This window comes from Chrysochloris asiatica, unplaced genomic scaffold (genome assembly GCF_000296735.1).
Source record: "Chrysochloris asiatica unplaced genomic scaffold, ChrAsi1.0 scaffold00271, whole genome shotgun sequence".
NCBI lineage: Eukaryota > Metazoa > Chordata > Mammalia > Afrosoricida > Chrysochloridae > Chrysochloris > Chrysochloris asiatica.
Window position 1 is genome coordinate 3,269,187 of NW_006408789.1, and position 8,768 is coordinate 3,277,954.

The window sequence follows — 8,768 nt, forward strand, 5'->3', positions numbered from 1 at the left end:
AGGACTTATACAAAGAAAACTACAAAACACTACTACAAGAAACCAAAAGAGACCTACAAAATGGAAGAATGTACTATGCTCCTGGATAGGAAGACTTAACATTGTGAAGATGTCAATACTGCCCAAAACAATTTACACATATAATGCAATCCCAATCCAGATGCCAGATGAAAGGGTCACTAGTAGGAGAGGAGATAGGCTGAAAATAGGCATACGGGAATTGAACTGATGAAGATATTGTACTTATATATTGTAATGGTGGCTCCATTGGTTTATACATGTGTTAAAACTCAACAAATCATACACTTAAAATAGGTGCATTTTATTGTTTGTTTATTGTACCGCCATAATGTTGACTTTTTAATTTTATTAAATCACATCTAGAAAAAAAGGGAAGTAAAATAAAGATTTGTTCAAACAAACTAAAGCAGAATGTGTCAACTGCAGATCTGGACAATAATAATAATAAAAAAAGACTAAAGGGAGTTAAAAAAAGAAGAAGAAGATAATGGAATGATATCTAAAATTCTGAAAGAAAAAAGCTGCCAATCAAGACCCTATATTCAGCAAAAGTATTCATCAAATATGAAAACATTAAGTTATTTCAAATAAACAGAAACTTTAAAATTTTGTAAAAACCGGACCAACCTTACAAAAAATACTAATGGGTGTTCTTTGGACAGAGAACCAACAGCAGACAACAGGCCGAGACTAACATACATGATAGTATCACTTACACTGAACCCAGATATGAAAGTATTGAAAGAAAAACAAACCTACAAGACTGAAAAAAGAGAGAACCAGAGATACAATTGCAATAACAACAACAAATTTAAAACTACAAAGTAAAAAGAGAATAAAGTAGTTACAGAACTTCTAAATGAAGAAGAAATCAGTTTCCAAAAAAAAATCCTGACCATAACTCTATCCCTAGCCCAATACTTATGCCAAACACTAATCCTAGTCCTAAACGTAATACTAACACTAAATGAAGCCCTAAGCCTAACCTGTTGTTGCTGTTGTTAAATGCTGTTAAGTTGATTCTGACTCATAGAGACCCTGTATAGTGTTTCTGAGGAGTGGCTGCTGAGTTTGAACCACAGACCATGCGGTTCAATTGGACTTTGCCATGTAATAGCATTCTTTCCACTTCCTCCCTTGGCTCCCCATTTCCATTCATCCTTCTTTCCTGCCTTTTCCTGCCTTCAGAGCTTTGGTTTGGGGTAAATACTACTCTTTGGTCTTATGGTTGATTGTACTGAGTAATGTCCTGCTCCCTAGTGTTATTATTCACTTTATTGTTGTTAATTGCCATCCAATCAGTTCAGACTCATAGCAAACTTGTATAAGGTTTCTGAGGTGCAACTGGTGAGTTTGAACCTCAGAACCCCTATTATAGGGTCTCTGTGTCAGAACCAACTCAACAGCACTTAACAACAACAGCAAACAGAAAAGCAGAGAAAATAGCTAAAAAAAGTTGTGTATAAATAGGTAATTTAGAAAGGCTTCTGGGAAAAGAGAAATTCTGCACTCTAGCATAGTTGGTAAAAGTATGGGAATTCGAGTCAAAAAAATTGATTTAAAGTTAACTATGTCCTTGAAAATGCCACACAATCTCCCTGAACTTCAGTTTCCTCATCTGTAAAATGGGTATAACAATACCTAATTCATAGACTTAATATAGGAATTGAAATAGACAGTGAGATGATGTATGTAGGCATACAGGAAGCCCTAGATAAATTGTTGTTGTCCTTGTTATTACATTGACAAAATTACCCTTGATTGGGGGAAAGGAAGAAAAAAACAGTGATAGAAATGTCTCTAAAATGTATATAAACATAGAAATTTCTTTTTGCGAGAGAATAAGTTTTGACTTAAAAACTTGATGCTTTTAACTCAAAGTGTCTTCTACAAGATAATCAAGATAAGACAAATATAAAGAATGTTAATACCTCCAAGAAATTGTGTGCTCCACTTTGGCACTGTTGGATAAGCATTGGATCGCAAACTACAAGGTCAGCAGTTCAAACCCACCAGCTGCTCCTCGAATACCCTATACAGGATCACTATAAGTCAGAACCAACCCAACAGCACTTAACAATAACAACAACTTCATCTTACACCTCATATGATAGAAGTAGTCTTTTAGGGAGGAAAAGGAAGGGGAGGAAAAAATCCCATAATTTATGAGTTTGAAAAAAATGTAGACCCAAATTTGGTAATTAATATGGAAGACAATTTTTAAATGTGGTGAGGCTCATGGTTTTAAAACCTATCTTTCCGATAGATAGTGTGTGCTGGGTGTGAACACATTACCTTTCAAGGCATGATATAGCAGTAAAATGATGTAATTTCTAAGATCCTTCATGGATCTAAATTTCTGATCAAAGGAATGGAATCTGGTGGAATATAGTTCTTCCAAGCTTAAATTTCATTTTTTTAAAATTCAGATTATTTCCTACAGCAAAGATCATATTGTTCAACCTCCAAACATCAAGAATTAGAAAATGTGTTCCCCCTGATAGAAAAGACTCTTTCTAGAACTACAGAATGCCATGTTCCCTCTCCTCTTGACTAGATATTTTTAGCATAACATAACAAAAAGATACCCTAACCTCTGCATCTCTTATTCTTATCCCCTAATAAGGCAAATTTTTGATCATATTTGGGATCGTGGGCCAGAATGCTCTTGATTGTCAATAAAATATTTTTTTGTGAAAGGAAATTGTTTTTAATTTTTAGAGTAAACTGTGATACACCTTTAGATTAATTCATTTGACAAAGAAAAAAGATTAATACAATAATTGAGTTGTGTTTTGAATTCAGAATGTTCCTATGTATTCAAAGTGAGGAGCAATTTAGACAAAAGAAGATAAATGCACTTCCACACCAAAGAACCACATACATATTCATAACATTAATGACTATGGTTCACACGTGGGCTGGGTTCTGGTGTGACAGGCGATGTTCTGCGAACTTTGTACACATTGACTCATCTGATCCCTGAGCAGCCCCGTGAAGTGCATACATATAGTTGTGCCCTCATTATAGTAATGAGGAAATGAAGACATAGTAATGTCAGTCTTCATACCCAGATCTGTCCAGACATTACAATAGAAGAGCTCATATGTGTAGAAAATATTGTATCTGATTCTGAGTTGGTAATAATTTAAAACTGCACACTGTACTTAAACAAATATTGGTGATAACAATTTCAAATCACAATTATGTTGTAAAACAAAATGCTTTTAAATTACATGAAATTGAAAATCATAAACAAGTAACATGTACACATATGAAAATGATGGAAGGAGAACAAATATATTTATAATATGTAAAGTGTCAAGGCCACATGACTAGTATATTATTGCTTGTTAAAGTGCTGTTGAGTTGGTTCCAAATTACACCAACCTTGTATAGAGTTTTTGAGAAGTGCATGGTGGGTTTGAACCACTGACCATGCAGTTAGCAGTCCAGTGTTTATCCTACAGAGCCACACCAGGACACCAGTATGTTATGGAAGTGCTAAATATTTGTGTTTACAAAGTTGTACCAATTCAGGTACAAATTCATTTGGAAACAACATTCCATAGTTGATAAATTTGAAAAAACATAGATTCAAATCTGTCAATTAATATGAAAGTTTTAAAATGGGCTTTAGAAACCACCAGTTACCCAGTTGTCATTGAGTTGACCCCCAACTCATAACAACTCATGTGCGTCAGATTAGAGCTTGTGCTCTCCAGAGTTTTCTGTGGCTGATTTTTCTAAAAGTAAGACCACCAGGTAAGTCTTTCTTTTGAGTGCCCCTGGTTGGAATGAACCTCCAACATTTCTGTTCACAACCAAGCACATTAACCCTTGGCATCACCAGAAGAGAACATGTTTTTCTTTTTGCTGCAGGCTCCATTATGGCCTGGGTTCTCACTGTTTTGACCTGAAGGCCTGTGTTTGATCATAAAAATATCAAAAGAGGAATCCAGCAAGCTCAGTACTTGAAGATGTTAGTCAAAAATGAGCACTGCGTACAGGAGAGAGTCTCTAAACTGCATTTTGAGAATTGTATATACAAGATGAATATTGGGGTTTGCGGTGGGGATGGTGGTTGGGATCTGTGTAAAATTGAACTTGACTTGATCACCCCTTTTACAAGGTGGTTTCATTAGCAATACACACTAACAGAAGTGCAAGAACAAAGATTTGGAAGACACAGAACTGGCCCAGAAAGAAGTCACGCAGGAAAAACTATTAAGTAGAAGTCATCCCCTAGTGAATGATGTGGTAATAACCATACTCTGGAATGGACACAAGAATTTAATATTGGTGAGCTTTAAAAAGAGGAAAGACAAATTAATTAAATGAGGACATTCTAACCAATTAAAGCCATTAAGCTTTGGGTTATACGATAAATATAGATTAAATTTTTCAAATGGAAAAAAGGAAATTGGGCCTCTTCTCTCAAAATGATTAATAATAAAGTAATATTATATAAAATATAAAATAAAGTTATTAATAAAATGATTCATCTAGGATCAATATTACTGAGGTTTGATAGTGGTGGTGGTGTACCATCAAGTTGGTTCCAACTCACAGAGAATTTACACAGGGTTTCTGAGGCTGTAAATCTTACAGGAGCAGAAAGCCTCATCTTTCTCTGGTGGAACACCTGGTAGTTTTGAACTGCTGGCCTTGAATTTAGCAGCCCAACTCATAACCACCTATGCTACCAGAGCTCCCACTGAGGTTTGATGGTCCTCCATTATAAAAGAAAACATCTATGACCATGTTCCTCCAACATGTAGAATTTTGGATTTTCACTCACTCTGAGTCTGAAGTGTTTATAATTTATTTTTTAAAAGATTTAGTATTTATTTACTACTTATCAACATCAATGAATTTATGTATAAGACTCATGAAAATTTACTCTGCTGATAAATGCTACTAGATACCTTGCTTTGAATAAATAAATAATACTTTAAGATAAAACATGTTATATATTAGTGTCCTCTCTTTTAAATCAAAAGGAGCAAATAAGTATTTTACAAAAATATTTACTTTCCCATATCTATAATTTAGTTTTTCTAAAAAAGGTTGTAACAGTTAAGGTGTGTGTCAACTTGGCTGTGTCAGGATTCTCAGTGGTTTAGCAATTAAGATGTCAGCTAGAGGCAAAAAGTATACCTGACCCAAGCCATAGTATTTTCAATAGCTTCATATGCATGTGAAAGTTGAACAATGAATAAAGAAGACCATAGAAGAATTGATGCATTTGAGTTATGGTGTTGGAGGAGAACAGTAAAAGTACGTGGACTGCCAAAGGATCAAACAATCTGTGTTGAAAGAAGTACAGCGAGAATGCTCCTTGGAAGTCAGTATGACCAAACTTTTACTTTAGACATATTATCAGGGGGGACCAGTTCCTGGAGTAGAACATCATGAATGCTAAAGTGGAGGGTCAGAGAAAAAGAGGAAGACTCTCAATGGGATGGGTTGGCACAGTGGCAGCAGCAATGGGCTCAAGAGTAGCAACGATTGAGAGGTTGACACATAGAATCCTCAATTTTTCAAGTAGAGACTTTAATTTTTTCTTCAGTTATTTCATCTTGAGAAATGCTGAGTGTGTCCTCCCCTTTTGATTTTCTTACTCCAGATCTTTGCACATTTCATTTAATACCTGACTTTGTCTTCTCAAGCTGTCTTTGAAATATCTGTTCAGGTCTTTTATTTCTTCTGTTATTCAGGTCTGTTCATTTCTTCTGGTCACTTTTGCATCTCTATGCAGAACAGCAAGTTTCAGAGCTTTTTCTAACATCCATCTTTCCTGTCTTTTCAATGACCATTTGCTGCCTTCCTTTTATGTCATTACACAGCTCTTTTGGTCTTTGATCATTAGCATCCAATGCATAAAATATGTTCTTCATATGGTCTCTAAAGTTAGGTGGGATATGCTTAAGCTCATATTTTGGCTCTTGTGGATTTGTTTTAATTTTCTTCAACTTTATCTTGAACTTGCCTGTGAACAATTGATAGTCTGTTCCACAGTCAGGCTCTGACCTTGTTTGGGTTGTTGATATTCAGTGTTTCTACCATCACTTCTATTTGCCTCATCATGGTCCACTCTCCTGTGAGGAGGCAGCTCTTCTGCAGTGGTGTTTTGAGTGCCTTCCAACCTGAATGGCTTATCTTCAAGCACCACATCTGACAACATTCCACTGCTATTTGCAAGTCTTTCAATGGCTACACATTTAGTAATCTGCCTCTCCTTCTTCCTAGGCTATCCTCATCTGGCAGTCAGCTGACACCTGTCCACCATGGATGTCCCTGCTGGTATTAAAAGTGCCAGTGATAGAATTTCAGCATCACAGCTACATGCAAGTCACCACAGTATAACAAACGTACAGAAAAATAGTGGAAGAAGATATTAGACAATATTTATATCCACCCACGTCCAAAGCAAAAGAGATACAAACTGTTACCAACTTCTAAAAAGTTAGGAAATGTTTTCTAATATGAAATTCCAGAAGGATTTACCTCATTATCTTCAGACAACCAGAATGTGTAGTGTCATTGACATTAAGACTATTGTTGAACATTTCAGATAAGGGTACCTGTAAGACCAGGACCAAAGAGGATTAATATGGAAGGATTGTGCTATGTAGTAGATATATACTCAGTGTAGATATGTTGTTGTTCCTAGCTATTGTCATCTCTGACTCACTGTTGTTGTTGTTGATTCCAACTCACAGTGACCCTGTATAGGATTTGTTGTTGTTGTTGTTGTTAACAGGGCTTTAAATCTTCACAGGAGCATGAAACCTCATCTTTATTTAGAAGTACAACTGACAAGATCATACCTGGATATTGTGGTTTATAGACCAGTGCTTATAGCATGAAGCCACAACCTAATATCTAATAGAAAAATAAAATAAAACAAAACATTGTCTGGTCCTAAGTGTACTCCCGTATGGCCAAACCTCATCTCTCATACTTCTGTCATATTGTCAGGAGGGACCAGTCCCTGGAGAAGTAGATCATGTTTGGTAAGGTGGAGGATCAGAGAAAACGAGGAAGACCTCCAATGAGATGGATTGGCCAAGTGGCAGCATCAATGGGCTCAAGCGTGGCAACAGTAGTGAGGTTGGCCCAGGACCGGGCAGTGTTTCATTCTGTTGTGCATAGGGTGGCTATGAGTCAGAACCAACTCGATGGCACCTAACAACAACAACCACAATGACAGCAAGCATGATTATTTCTGTGAATAATAACAGAATGGAGATTCCTCATGTGGCGCTAGAGGGTGAGCACTAGACTATTAACCGCAAATCACAAGGTTGGTAGTTCAAACCCATGAGCTACTTCTTGGGAACCCTACATAGGGTCACTATGAGTCAGAACTGACTTGACAACCCCTACCAACAACCTGAGAAACAAGGGTGGTGGAAAGAATATAGACACAGAGATGAAGGGAGATAAAGACAGATAGCTTACGTCCTGTCAGGGGTAAGAAACATACAAAGTAAGTTTGGAACATAATGTCCTACCAAAAAGTGAGAAACCTATAAAAAACTACTAGGGCCTAGTCAAACAAACTCAGGATTCAGCTTGAAGTGGCTATCATCAACTTAAGATGAGAAATTTTCACTTTAAAAAGAGTAATAATTGCATTTGATTGATGCTCATCAACCTGTGTAAAGCCATGAATGCATAATGATCTTTAAAAGAATAATTATTGCTACCTCAGTTAATGAAGCTCTGGTAACGTAGTGGTTATGAGTCAGACTGCTAACCTCAAGGTCAGCAGTTCCAAACTACCAGCCTTTCCACAGGAGAAAGATGAGGCTGTCTACTCCTGTAAAGATTTACAGCCTCAGAAACCCTGTGCAGGGTAGCTATGAGTCAGAACGGATTTCACAGCACACCATCACCACCACTACCCTCAATTAATGATGGGGATCAGTTATTTTCTTCTGAAACAGACATATAAAGGGGAAAGTAACATTTATCCTGACTATTGTATATGAAATTTGCCTCTGTGTAACCACAAATATAAGAGAAGTGCTTATTTACAAATGAATTCCACTTAATAAATGAAAAAGAAAAGCCATAAGTATAAGAATAGCATTTTGAAAGCCCCAATGAATTACTCCATCTAGTTATTAAGCATCAACAATAGGTAACATCCCAGAGGGACATTAAGAAAGTCCCGATAAAAGAACTCAAAACAAGCCTTGTGGATCGAGCCACCCATTTTCCAGGAAACACAGAAGATAGTGTTACAGGTTGAACTGAATGAATTTCCAATCAAGCAAAATCCAGATGAAAAATTCTTTAAATAATGGAAGTAAAAGTCTGAAGTTTTCTTCACAGACAAAATATAAAGAAAAGAAAGAGGTGGAGGGAAAACATGTAGGGTAAAAGAGACATTAAAACCTATCATATTTTTTAAATGGGCAGAACAATTGTCTAAAAATTGTACTTGATTGATTGAAATGATAAAGAAATGACAGAAGACAATGAGTGACAAGTCATTACAGCGGTGACCTTTATCAGGAGAGGTTGGGCTGTGACGCAGCAGGACATATGAGAGCCATTAAAGTTCTACTAACCTGGTCGTGATTACAATGTGTGAACATTATAATAATAACTCATTATGTTTTACATTTGTTCTTGATTGAAAACATATTTTGGTAAAAAAACAAATAATATATTTTGATGCTTTATTTAACATTACTTTGCGGCACTGTGGGTTAATGCATCAGACTGCAAAG

General features: G+C 36.2%; 1 protein-coding gene across 1 annotated transcript in view; it reads left to right on the forward strand.

Moving 5' to 3' along the window:
• Positions 1-8,768, forward strand: part of VIP (vasoactive intestinal peptide) — a 152,787-nt gene that overhangs the window by 104,488 nt on the left and 39,531 nt on the right. The window lies entirely within an intron of this gene.